Source organism: Pyxicephalus adspersus, chromosome 1 (genome assembly GCF_032062135.1).
Source record: "Pyxicephalus adspersus chromosome 1, UCB_Pads_2.0, whole genome shotgun sequence".
NCBI lineage: Eukaryota > Metazoa > Chordata > Amphibia > Anura > Pyxicephalidae > Pyxicephalus > Pyxicephalus adspersus.
This window is the reverse complement of record NC_092858.1, coordinates 117084919-117099167: the sequence shown is the minus strand read 5'-3', so window position 1 is coordinate 117099167 and position 14249 is coordinate 117084919. Positions and strand designations below refer to the sequence as shown.

Sequence of the window (14249 nt, the reverse complement as noted above, 5' to 3'; positions counted from 1 at the left end):
GCTGCAGACAGTTTGTCAGACAACCCCCAAACACTAAATTCGAGAAAAAAAAGACTGTGAAGACAGTAAAGCAGGGTGGCGAAAGCATTTTGATATTGTGATGTTTCTCATACGGTGGTGTTGGGACTATATCAGTTTGAATATCAAAATACTTGAAGAGATCAGGTGAGCACAGTGGAGAGCTTTCGTCAAAGTGATAAAGACAGAATGAGAGGGGGTCTTAACCCTCCTTTCAAAATAGAAAGTCGTTTTTACCTTATATAAAAGGGTTGTCTACCCTTTTATGTAAAGTAAACATTTTAGTGATAGGTCTGCTTTAACAGCTTGTTGTAAATATCTAATACGCTTAGCCTACAGTGTAAGCACAAAGTGTCACAGATCCCCGCAGGACCAGGGGATCTGTGCCCTCTTCTGCTTCACTCACCTTGCACTCCCTTGCTGCAAGCAACAACTCTCCTCGGAAATCTCATTCACAGATTGTTTGTTGGTCCAGATCAAATGACTCTCTGTCAACTACCCCTTTACCTCAGAAGACTAGAGTGTTCTGCAGATGCACTACACCTGCTGGTGGAGATGTGAACTGCAAGCAGTATCTGAACTGCCTCTTCTCTAGCACTCCTCCACACATCTCTGCCATCTGGGCTGGGGACACTATAAGGTCCACTATCTCGCCCTGTGGCATCGTGACACAACTACAGTTTAGGGATAGTTAGATGGTATGCCTTCCTTTTCTTACCCCTTTTACACCTTTTAAAACTTGCTTTTTTTGTTTCTTTTCTTAATTTCCTATGAACCTACTTGTACTGTATGTAAACCAAACCTTTATCTTCAAGGTCTTAGTAGGTAACTTAGTAGCTGACTAATCAGAGCTGTCCTAAAGCAGGACATATTGTCCAAAAACAGAGATCCTCGAGTGTGAAATGCTAGAAAATGTGGAAGACACATAATACTTGAAAAAAAGAAAAAAAAAAGTACAGATGGGAAATATAAACTGCGGTCTGTACACAGTAACACCTGGCAGACTTCTCCTCTGACGTGAGTAAGTGTGAAGATTCTGTGTGTGCATAAAGAAACCTAATCTTCTTACAGATTACAGATCCTAATATAAACCTTCATTCAGATTGAAAAAACTGGGTCACTGCGACAAAAGAGCAATCATGCACTGTGCCAAGCCTCCATCCCCTCAGGTTTAGTTTGTTTAGAGAATGTTATGACACCCACACACATAGCAGATACACAGTGTAAAAACTTTGGGGGGAAAAAGCAAAAATCATTACCTATCCTATTAAAAGGTATGCAATAGAAAAACAGCTCAGTTAGATACATTTTAAATTGCAAACTGCTTTACTTTCTCAACAAACTCCCTTGTCACACACACTCTTAGCAGCAACAGTTTCATAATATGTGCTAAACTAGGATCATAGTTAACAGACTTCAAACACTGGTAAGGTTTAAAAAAGCTTTTTAGAGTAAGCAATTATGTGAAAATCACAAACTGCAAAGTATCAACTCTACTTTACTCTATATATTGTGTGTATGTCAATAGAGATAATCTGTGAGCGAGACAGATTTAGGTAATCAGGACTCAATTACAACATCATCAATGATGTAACACTTTTCGTTGGTACACTGTGCTGTCGTTGATTGATCATATAAAATACGAAGCAACTCCACTCGTCCACAGAGACAAGTCGACAGGTTTATTGGCAGATTTACAAACCAATCGGACAGCAATGACAAGTAAGGTCTACTTAACTTATTGCATTCAATGAATGTGCTCACTTAACCCCCCTAGCGGTCTAATTATGTCAGAATTTTTGTGCAAAAAGCGGTACAATTTTTTTATTGGAAATTTGTTGTTTACTATTGTGGGCCTGTAATTCTTAGGAACACCTCCTGGTTATGATAATTATAATAATTTATTATAATATAATCCAAAATTATAATATAACAAATAATTATAAATAATATTTTATAAAAAATAATGAAATAATAGACCACAACAATGTTATATATATATATAAATATATATATTTTTATATATATATAAATTTATCAAAAAATTTTCACTGAAATTTGTCCAAACAAGGGTGGAATATTATTGATAAATTATAATATATAGATATAGAATATATAGATTTTAGAAAAAAAAATTTCTAGTAGACATACCGGGTGTGACGTCCAGATCTATTTACAGCCACTAGTGGTGTTTGATGGTACTTTACAATCGATTCGGAAACCTTCCAAATGAAGTCAGAATGACTCAAAGGCCTGTCATTCTCTTTTTTGTACAGAATGTAGGCATTCCAAAGGCACTGCTCAACAAGATGCCTGAAGGTTTTTTTGTAATAATTTTTTTTTTGTGGTTTCCTCATCGCTGGGTAGAATGTCATGGCTTGGGTCAGCTGTGGACACCTCCGATGGTGTTGTTGTAATCAATCACCACCTGTGGCTTCATCACTTCTTTCCCACCTTGTGTGCGCACCAGAACTGTGGAGGGAAAATGGACAGTACTCATCAGGCACACATCTTTCTTGTCAGGGCCATCATCTTGCCTTTCTGCCAAGCAACAATTTCACCTGTCTTCAGCTTCCCCTTTGCAAACAGTGATGGCAGGTTGTGCCGGTTAGCCCTAACGGTTCCATACGCATCTGTTCTGTGTTGCAAAAGAAATTTACAAAGCTCAGAAGATGTGTAGACATTGTCAGTTGTGACACAATAGCCCTGATCTAGCAAATTCTCAATGAGGGATAGCACTGAAGATGTTGCCAATCCATAGTGGTTGTACCTGGGGTTGAATTTTGTCTCTTTTCCAGTGTAAAGTGCCATATTCCAAATATAGCCAGATGAGGATTTGCACAGCATGTAGGTTTTCACGCCAAATCGTGCCCTCTTTGACACAATGTACTGCACCCAGCTGAGCCTTCCCTTGTAAGCCGTTAGACTTTCATCAGTGCTAACATCTCTTTCTGGCACATAGGTTTGCTGGAAATTTTGTAGAATCATCTGAGACACTTCCCAAATTTTCTTGAGTTTTGGTGCAGGATGGGTGGTATCATCAAACTCTTCATTGTTTGTGAAATGTAGGTACTTCATGAGGGAAAATCGGTATTCTGACATGACTGTGGCAAAGAATAGAGTGGCAAGTATTTTGTTGTTGGACCAGTACCACTTTTGCAGGAGTTTGCCCACCACTCCCTGAGGTATCACCACGCCCAAAAACAGCCAAATGTCATCCTTGGTCACAGGTTCCCACTTTCTGCCTCTTGAAAACCTCCGATGCGGAGCACCTTGTTGTTGTGCAGTGTACCTGCATAAAACAAAATAAAAAAAGCTCTTTTAGGATATGTTCTTTTAAAGTGTGGTGAAGGTTACAAGTAATATGTTAGCAAACCCAGGGCAAATATATGTTCTTTTATAGTGTGGTGAAGGTTGCAAGTAATATGTTAGCAAACACAGAGCAGCTTACCTGTTTGTCTCCGCAACTATTTTTTCGATAACTTCATCGGTCAAAAACAACTTCAGGTATGCCAGGGGGTCGTCGCATTAAGCCTCAATTTTCATGCCAGGTGCGCCGGTAAATGGAAATCCTGGGGGCGCTGTCTGGTCCGCATCAAGGTCAAAAGGGCACCAAGTGCGCACAGTACTGACCTCCTTCAGATTCCTCAACCAATTCACTATCGCAGTCCGATGACAAATGTCCTGCTGATTCACTATCGCTTAATTCCAAAAGTAACTTGCTGTCCCTGTTTTCATGTTCTTCAATAACAGCACTTGCGCCGGCGAGATGCCTTTTGGATGTCATGTGGTCAAGTCTCCAGTGAGCAGTCAGGAACGTTCAAGGTAAAAGACAAAGTGAAATAAGCCACCAAGAGTTCAACAAGGGTCAGATCAAGGTCAGGGCTAAAAGTGGCCAAAATCAGAGAACTGGGCAATGATGATTTATACATTACTAGATGTACTTGTACATTTTTTTATTTATTATGTGCTGTATTTCACTGTAAATTGTACATTGTAATCTGCTTTTAAATTTCCCACCCGGCCACGCCCCCAATGTACCGACGCTGGCCACATCACCCGAAGCCGGCCAGCAATAGATCATGGGGTCCAGTTAAGTGGCGATTTTCTGGTACCCCGAGTGTGACTCCAGAATACAGATTTCTGCAGGTAAATCCCACCGCGAGTCACACTCGGGAATACTGCTAGAGGGGTTAAAGTGTACCTAACCTAAGAAATTTAACTTTACATAAAAGGGTAGACAACCCTTTTATGAAAGGTAAAAATTCGGTGCAGCATCACCCTCTAAGCAATCAAGAATGAATGGGAGAGCAAAGCCTCCCGGGATACCTACGTCACACAACCCGGGAGGCTCTTGGGTGCTCCTTCTGCGCATGCCCAGCATCATTTCATTTCAACCTACGTCACCCGATCTCACGCCTAGGTTGGGTGTCATCATAGGAAGAAGAACCAGGAAGAAGAGGGGCAGATGGGGCCACCCGACACGCCGGCTCTGAGACAGATGCTGGGACGAAGCGGGACCCGATGGAAGACCTCCAGACCGAGCAACTGCGCTGCGGGATTGAAGGTAAGTGGATATTTTTTTTGTTTTAGGCACTTTCTAAGTTTAGTTACTCTTTATCTCATGGCATTTAAAAGAACGTATGGATTCAAAAAAATCAATTCCATATATACAAGTTTAAGACAGTATTTACAACATTGAGGGTGATTCTTATTTTTATCTCCAAGGACAACCATTTTGAAAACTGGCTTTGGTGCAGCTGCCCGTACTGGCATATTGACAGTCAGCAGAATCACTTGCTTATTATTATTATTATTATTATTATTAAACAGGATTTATATAGCGCCAACATATTACGCAGCGCTGTACATTAAATAAGGATTGCAAATGACAGACTAATACAGACAGTGACACAGGAGGAGAGAAGCTTGCTTATCCACTTAAACTTTATGCCATAGGGTCTCAAGGTTTATGATTTTAGCAAGCTCCAAGTTCTTGCGGTCAATTCAATTGGACTTCCCCAGACCATATATCAGACTTCAATTCATGATTTTTGGCCACTCCCCTCTTTAAATTTCCTGCAGTCCAAGATTTAGGTGATCACTCCACAGGTTCCCTATGACACCACAAGCCAATGCTTTGGACACATTGTTATGAATAAGTGACTCATTTAGTGCATTCATAGACATTTGGATGTTTCGCCTCAGGAGCATGATGGGGGGTACAGGATATTACGCCTTCTATGGAAATAGAGAAATTTCTTCTTATATATATTTTATTATTCAATACATAATAACTGTATTGAATGCAATACACTGGATTTCTATGTCTAAAAGCAGTACATTGTCTTTCATGAATATTTTTTTACAGTATGATATAATAGTAATAATATAATAAAGTTTGAAACACAAAATCACGTCAAAGTTTTTTATTATTACATTTTTTATTAAATAATTTTTTTAATTATTTTATTATTTGGACATGATTTTGTGTTTCAAACTTTATTATACCCATAATATTATATTATACTGTAAAATAAATTTTCATGAAAAACAATGTACCGCTTTTAGACATAAAGATTTAGATATAAATCCGGACAGAAATGAACCCCCCAGGAAGTTAGGGGGCCTACATGCTCAAATCTGATCTTTTTGCTAATATTATATTTTAAACAATTTTGGGGTTTGCCTTACTTTCCTTTGCAATCTGTCTTTCATTTTGAAGTTTTGCACAATGTATTTTAAAAAAATAAAGACATTCTAAATCCAAACTCATTTTACCTATATTTTAGGAATTACAATATACTATCCCATTTTAGGTAAAGTGGAAAAAGATTCAATGATTCTCAGAAAAATTGTCTTTTTTTTATTATTATATATTGTATTAGGTCATCAAAAATATATTTAAAGTAATTTGTTTGTTTAGACAAGGAAAACTGGTAACTTTTAGGTGAAAATCCACTTTTTAATTTGGATTGATCTTAAATACCACCTCTGGGAATAAGATAAATTTGGTCCAGTTCTATAAAAAAAAGTCACCCTTATTTTTTGATTTACAGAAGTTTGCAAAGTATCTGCCCACTGTGTTAATAGATGACTGTTAAAAATTATGAATACGTTCATAAATCATTTTTTCAATGAAGAGATGGGTTTCCATACATAGAATAATGTACAACTACAATATAAAAAACTAACACAGAGGAAATGCAATGTACAGACTGCTGGGGTTCATATTTAAAACTATTTAGGAGAATAGGCATCCATAGGTATGAATTGGCATTGCTTACAGTTGCCACATCTAAAAGTACCTTGTGGTTTTCTCCAACAGAAATCAGACTGTTTTGGACTAGAATAATAGCTAAGGACTGGAGTACTTCACAATGATGTTGCTTTGTTCCAAGTCACCTTTGGGGGTTTTATCCATATATTTTATCCCATGGTAAGGCTTGTCAAAGTTCCTGAAATAAATTTTCTAGTCTTTTAAATTGTCTAGTAAACTGTATAGTAATATGAACTTTTTCAAGTTTAGATGTAGGGGACCTTATTGGAATATAATAGCTCAGATTTAAAGTTGTTTTTTAAGCCTATTCTGTTTGACTATCTTGTTTTAAATGTTAAAAGGCAAAACATACTCTTTTTAAGCCTTAATTACAGTGGATTATATGTTTTAGATATAGACTTTTCACAGATAAAACTGTTTTTCCTGACGTTGCTTGCCCATGAGTGTAGTCATGTAGTTTAAACATTAGTGTATCTAAAAAGAAAAATCGACCGCCATGGAAAGTCATTGCAAACTTTGCAAACATTGCAAAAGTTGTATTCAACAAAAACAAATGCAACTTAAAATTTACAATTATTTACTATGATGATCAGGTTTCAAAATTTAAATATGCACAGGGTGTCTTTTTCAGTGACGATCACACATGGGTATTCCTATCAGCAGTCTTTCTAGCTCATCAGCTGTTTTAGGTCTGACTCCAGAAAATGTACTGTAGTATGCTTCTTAGTGGTGAACTTTTGCAAATAACACTTTTTGCTTCAAACTATAACTTTCTGGCAGATTCTCTTCATTGTTTAAGATTGATTATATTTATTTATGATCTTTCAATATTTAACTTTTACCAAATTTAACATTTGACTTACCTTACAGTACCTTCATCTATCTGCAGTTCCCCCTTGCAGTCTCTCATAAACTATGTTATTTATATGCACATTATTTACTAATGCTCAAAAAGATTATGCTTTTGGACAAAATATAATTCAAGGTGAAATAAGATATGGATATCTGTTATATCTCCATATAATTATTTTTTATGATGATCTTTCCTTATTAAAGTACACAATTTTTCCTCTTTTCTATTTACATAAAAAATGACTATGCATTATATTAGTTTCATTAAGTAGATGTTAATCCCTGAAACAGAATACAAAAAAATACTACTATACATAATTGCAACTACTGCAAAAAAAATCTTATTTGAGCTAAAGAGTAGTTTGTCTTTATCAATATGATATTTTTTAGATTTTATATCATACACAATTAATGTTTTTAATGAATTTTAAGTCTTTTGAAATAAAGAGAATTATATTTACTACTGTTTTTTGGTATACTTTGATTGTGAGGGAAATACAATAGCCCCACATCTAAATAGGCCCAAACAAAATAATCAATGTTGTGTGTGTGATTTAAGGGTGAGGATCTTAGGATTGATCTCTTCCAGTAATTTCCCCTCCCTGTAATACAAAAAATAATATTGATAGTTTGGAACAAAGATATCAATTTTGTATTTTTTTATACTTTTGAGACTGTGGGAAAAAAAGGATTCCATGCAGTTTACCTACAGTTTTAATTTCTCAGGGGGCAATAAAGTCACACCGACAGATAGCTAAAGGACACCAATAATGATAACACTCATAATTGAGATGTCAATTATAATTCTGGCAGTTCTTTCCAAATTTATTTTCAAAGGAAGCATAAAATACAGTACACATTAGCTTTGCCAACAAACAGGTATATAAATTAGAAGACATCTGTAAATTTGGTAATACAATACCTCCATTACCAAAAGGCTATGATTTTCTTTACATTCAAGAAAGGAGCATAAAAAAGTATAGCAATCCTACCAAGAAAATCCTACCAGATTACATTTAAAGTCTTTACTATCATTTGTGGACATCACAAAATCACAAGAGGAATCACCTATGTTGACCTTGTACCTGGGTTCCTAGGACAAACACGTTTTGGTTTATATTCTGATGCTTCTTTTGGTGCATATCAGTGCTCAACCCAGAAATTTTTTTAAGCCGGGTGGGAAGAAATTGTAGGCGGGTGGCAGCCCCTGTATTGTGACCAAACTCTTCGGTAACCACCCAAAAACAGCAGGATGGGTGCTGAAAAGTGCCGGGTGGTGCGGCCAGCTAAAAGGGCCTGGGGAGAACCCTGCATATTCTGATATAAACATGAAAGTGATAAATGGATATCTGCAGGAGTTAAATTAAATGTAAAAAAAATTAAAAGTTGCAACCTGATTGCTATTTTTTTATATTGCTCTCACCTGTCCTAACTTGGCACCGACATCTTCACCTGATCTTTATCCTTGAGTTGGGTCTTCAGCCATCTTGATTGGCTTCCTTAATTGGCCATGTCACTTCTGCAAGATCATTCAGTCCTGTATACCACAAGGGAAGCCTAAATGTGCAGGGTATCTTGTTGCACTTTAATGACTCCCTCATCTGTTGTCTAAAATTGTTTATATAAGGAAAGTTTAATATTACATACACAAGCTAAAGTGTTATTTTAAATCATAATTCCATAAAACCATGAAGGCTGCCTGTCTAAAAGACCCTACCTTGCCTTTGGGTTCGGGCTCTGTTTCCCTGGTAAAGTCATATATATGTATCAGCAGATTACAAGCAATGGTAATCTGACACTTACAATATTGTTAACAAACTAAATGTAATCACAAGGAAAAACATGTCTGCATAAACTACAAAAGTACCCTTTTGACACATGTAACAGGGAAACAAACAACACCATATTACAGAGAGTTTTTCAGCAGTATATTCAGCAGTAATAAAAATAGCAGGATGGACCGGATCCATTCCAGATTTGCTGGATCGCCCTGCTTCACTAATGAAATTGTAAAATATGTAAGTTTAATAAATCAGGCCTAATGATTCACAAATACAAGCCTTCTCTAATAGTGAAAAAACTTAACAACCTTTGACTCACTAGTTGAATTTTGTTGTTTGTAATTAATTTGATCATTCCTAAGCACCACAATCAATAGTACAACTATCTAAGGGCCTAATTTTTGTATATCACTTCTTCTGCAAATTTGATGGCATATTCCAGAAGCACATCAGCCTTGTGAAAGCATCTGACACCTCTCGTAATCAGCATCATAACAAAAATATATAAACCAATCCAAATCTATAGCATAAAAGGAAAGTGAGAAAGATTTTTTAAAAAGTAGGCTTCAACAAGCAAAAGCATATATCCCTCTCATTAGATGCATAAAATATTACTTGACTTGGTAGGTGGCTAAGTCTTTCAAAATAGCACTGGAATAAGAGGCCATGCAAGGACCAAAACCAGTGGATACGGTAAAAAGAGAAAAGTTGCAGCAAAAATTACACTTGCCCATATTGTCAAGGCTTTTTAAATTGTCATGGGTTTTCAACCCATGCCAGTGCATTTTCCTTAGGACACAGGACAAGGACACAGACAAGATTTAAAATGCAAACCTATACTAAATGTGTATGCCCCTGAGGGATTTTGCCTTGAGTCTGACATTCCTAATGTGCAATCAACCAAAATTTTCAGAAGTAAGTCAGCAACTACATATTCAAGTAATCAACTGGAGTTTGTTTAGCAACCAGCAACTGAGACATTAAACAATAAACGTATGAGTATGTAATGTACAGCACAGTGTACTGAGTATCAAAGACTAAGACTAAGGAGAACATGGATCATAATTTTGTAACCTACATAATAAAGCAGACATTGCCTTATTCCCTGAATATGGTGTCACATAACAAACATTTGAATGCTTTGTTATGTATATGATTTGTTAAACGAGTTATACTATTGTTGTATTACATGATTGTATGTGATTTTGTATTGGTAACTATAAAAAAAAATGAAATAAAAAAAATTAAGATGATGCAAAGAAAACTCAATGTTTTCACATGTTAGAATGATTTTTCAGAACTAAAGGAAGCACTAATATCTGCATCCAATTAAGGTAATTTATAGCCACACAGTAATAAGTAATAACAAGTAGTATCAACACCAAATCATTAAATATATTAAGTGTCACATGTATGGAGTTGCATCATGATGTCCGGTAAAGATGGCCAAACACCTGGAAGAGGAGCAGCTAAGATGGAAGTGCTGGCAACAGAAGGGAGAGAAGACATTGCACCACTGAATGGGTTCTTTTTGATGGGTCACTAGGCGATAATCTGGAAATATCCTATCCTCAGTGTACAGTCTTGGCACAATTATGTATGCATTGTGACATTCAATTAGAATTGCCAAATGCTAAACGTGCTAAAAGTTGGTAATAAAGGGGAGAGCAGACACTGGAGCGCTGGATGAGTTCCTTTTGACATGTCTTCCATAATGTGCAAATATATTGTGCATTTTTGCACATTATGACAAAAAAACCTGGGGGCACAAAACTGACCAGCAACTTCTGACAGTTTAGTTGCACTTTTAAATCATTCAAAAGCTTGTACAGCTATAACATAATATACAGTGCTAAAATGAAATGTATGTACGTTCTAGAACCTTTGCTAATACCCTGTAGACAAGTGACTGTCTAAATCCAACCCTCCCTTCATATAATTGTGTGATTAAAAAAATAGACACTTCTATTTTCTATAGGCCTTCCTAAACTATTATCTAGTCCTCCTGCTAAATGATGTAAAGTTACAGGGGAAGAACTGGACTAAAAAATATCAAACTTTAATACACAAGGATCAAACAACCAACAAGCCAGTGACAAAATTAGGTAGGTCTTACACATAGTCTGAAGTTAGTGCCCATCCCCATACACATCGTTCATCAATTATCTGATGTCTGTACTTAGCTTTAGACTGCTTTTTGGAAAAATTTACAGCCCACAGGACATGCTGGTTGCATTTCAGTATCTCACCTTCTTGGAGCTTCTCTAACTAAGTTCATGTTCTAAATACCTAATGAACCATGCATGGTTGCTGTACTCACCCTCTCAATCACAAGAAGACATTTTTATTGCCACAGCCTGGATGTTTTGTTACTGTCTGTTATTTCATAAGCAATATGTAACTGTTAAATCCTGTGGAATTAATATGCTTCTGTACCATACTTGTATTATCTGTGTTGTCATTTATCATTTTCGTCTACTCAATAAACACAAATTGATACATAAAAATCTGAGAAGTGTACCTTCCCATCACACTCACTGCATACAGTTTGACTGAGCCTAAAAGCATTGACAGGGACAAGGTATCAATCTATAGATTGAGGGACTATCCACTGGGCTACTATACCTTTCTGCTTGCTGTTGATTCCCTAATACAAGTTCATATCGACAGAGACCCGTTCATTACCTAGTACGACGCATACAAGTGGATCACTACTTTCAATATGCAGTCTTACCGATAAGTAAGATGTCAAACAAATCTCCTGTTACACCAACCAGTTTAGAAATTCTTTTTAGGTCAGGATCAAGCACCTTTATTTTATTCTAAGTGTACAAACATTAAATCCTCATAATCACTGTATATTTGAATCTCATCCATAAAACATTACTCCTAAGGTCCTGTGTGTTGGAGTCCCCAAAGAGCATCCTAAAACGGTCATGTCACTGACAAATATGTCCTGCTTCAGTACTAATAACGTTGTTTATTTAGATAAGTGCAGCAGCCATAACATGTAAGTGGCGCTTTACAATAAATATCAAATATCTTTATTTGCTGAATCACAGCAATCCAGCTACCGTAATCTGACAAACTTATAGGGCTTACATATATGGAAAGTATGGGAATATCCTATTGTAACAAGTAGCAATGGCCGAAGTGCTAAATAACCCCCCAGGTGTAGCCACTTAAGTCGTGCTCAATAAATATCCTAAAATAGCAATAAGGTATCCAATAATGTGGCTAATGAGCCATCATTCTAACATTACACTACTACCTGCCAACCAGAGAATAAAGGAACTCAAAGATCACGGCTATTCATTATTTTATTTATTCCATTAATGCATAGTAAAGGGGTGTAAAACAAACCCAACTAGTTTCATCAGTCAAGCTAATGACTTCAGAGGGTATGGCCACGATGAAGTAGATCTCATTTAGTGTTAATAACTAGGTGTTAAAGCTAGTTCAAATGCTCTCCATATTGTTCACCTTTGATATAACTTTTGACATTACACATCTCTATCCTGATACAAACCACATGATCACACTGTTCAAGACAATGAACTCTCATTGTCACTCATGTCTTTTACAAAAAGAAAGGTCTGGCTAAAATATGGGCATATACACTTTTATACACAGTTAAGACAAATTATGACAAAAATTAGTACAACTTTAGGACAAGCATGTGTTAGGAGATGCTTATCTTGCAGGCGATTCCGTGCTGTGCACTACCACAGTATTACACCCTGCTTATTCTGTCCAGTGATATCACTTGCAGCAGCAAGGAGACCAAGGGAGCAGAAGCATCCCCTGCTTTCCCTTTAGCCATGCAGCCTGAGATGTACCTTCTCGGCCTCCCTAGCACACACTCTGTGGCTGTGCACAGCTAAAGGGGATTTTAGGGGCAGATTAGTTCCTGGCTTCATTCTGCCCTGTCATTGGCTAATAGGATTTTATAGCCTTTCTGCTCATAGTCCACAGTTACCTACTGTACTGGTAAACTGGGCTGAATTGCTAACCGTGTGTTATTTCTTTAGCTTTAGAATTGATGACCCTGTGATTGTATGCTGCCTGGACCAACCTTGTGCCTGTGTCCTCAACTCTGCTTTGACTTTACCCTTGGATACCATGTCTAGTGGACTGATTACCTGTGTATGACCTCTGGCACTGTATTCTGGACTTACCTCTACTGGAATCCTTTGTACTGCTTTTTCTGTGTGCTCCTGGTTCTCTGTCAGTCCTTCTCCAGACCTCATCCCTTGCACACATAAGAAGGGCAACCCCGTGCCTGAGGGCAACCCTGTGCTAGGACAGCACATCTAGCCTTCCGAGTGGGGCTTGCTATGGGTGAAAAGTGCAGCATTAGATTGGGGGACTGGCATCTGGCGAGCACTGGTGCTGGATCAGGGCCTTACAGCGTATTATTTAAATGATTTGTTTACTAGATACTGCAAGTGTCTCCAGTGCAATGAAAGTCAAATTTGTGGAAAAGAAAAGACTACACACTGAAATTATATTGCTAATTGAACTTTGCTTATATACACTTCTTTACTAAAAACTAAATAAACATGTATCTTTATCCTTGCTTTACTTTATTCTGTAGGAAAAACAGTAATTTGCCTGAACTTTACTAACTAAACAAATCTAAATAACTGAAATATTGAATTGGCATTTTAAAATGTACAGTGGCATCAAAAACTATTCAGACCCCCTTCAATCTTTAAACTTTGTTATATTGCAGCTTGATGCTACAATCATTTAAATAATTTTTGTTCCCAGTAATAATCAACACTCCATACCCCAACAGAAAACAAAATTTTGAACAATTTTGTAAATGTCCTAAAAAAAAAAATGAAAATATCACATTTACAAAAAGTATTCAAACCTTTTGCAACAACACTTGAAATTTAACTCAGATGCCTCCTCGTTCTCACTGCTGAGATTTTCCTGTGCCTTGATTGGAGTCTACCTGTGGTAAATTAAATTGATAAGACACTGGTCGCCCAAAATTTGACAAACAAAACAAAATTTTGAAAAATTTCCAAAAATTATGGTGAAAAAGACAAATAGGTCCTAAAATTAGTTTTTTCTAAGTTTTTTAATAAGTTTTTTCTAAAAATTTTTCTAAGAGGAGAGAAATCCTCTAAAAGCGAGACTTTGCCACATTGCATAAATGTGTGGCTGGATGTTAATTGTTTTTTAAATAACTATGGATGATTCATTATTTTAGGTATGAAAATGTTACATGCTTTATTGCATGAGCGTACAATAAAGTTTAATATTTTGGAGATGAAAATGGCCATAATTTCATAATAAAAACTGTG

General features: G+C 36.6%; 1 long non-coding RNA gene across 1 annotated transcript in view; it reads right to left on the bottom strand.

The window, feature by feature from the left end:
• The window catches only part of LOC140340110 (uncharacterized), a 28167-nt gene extending 14164 nt beyond the window's left edge, over positions 1 to 14003 (bottom strand). Inside the window, exons 1-2 of the long non-coding RNA XR_011922590.1 lie at positions 13110 to 14003; positions 8574 to 8758 (exon numbers count right to left, since the gene is read on the bottom strand). This is a non-coding gene — a long non-coding RNA (uncharacterized lncRNA). The remainder of the gene's footprint in view (positions 1 to 8573; positions 8759 to 13109) is intronic.
• Between the last annotated feature and the right edge of the window lie 246 nt (positions 14004 to 14249).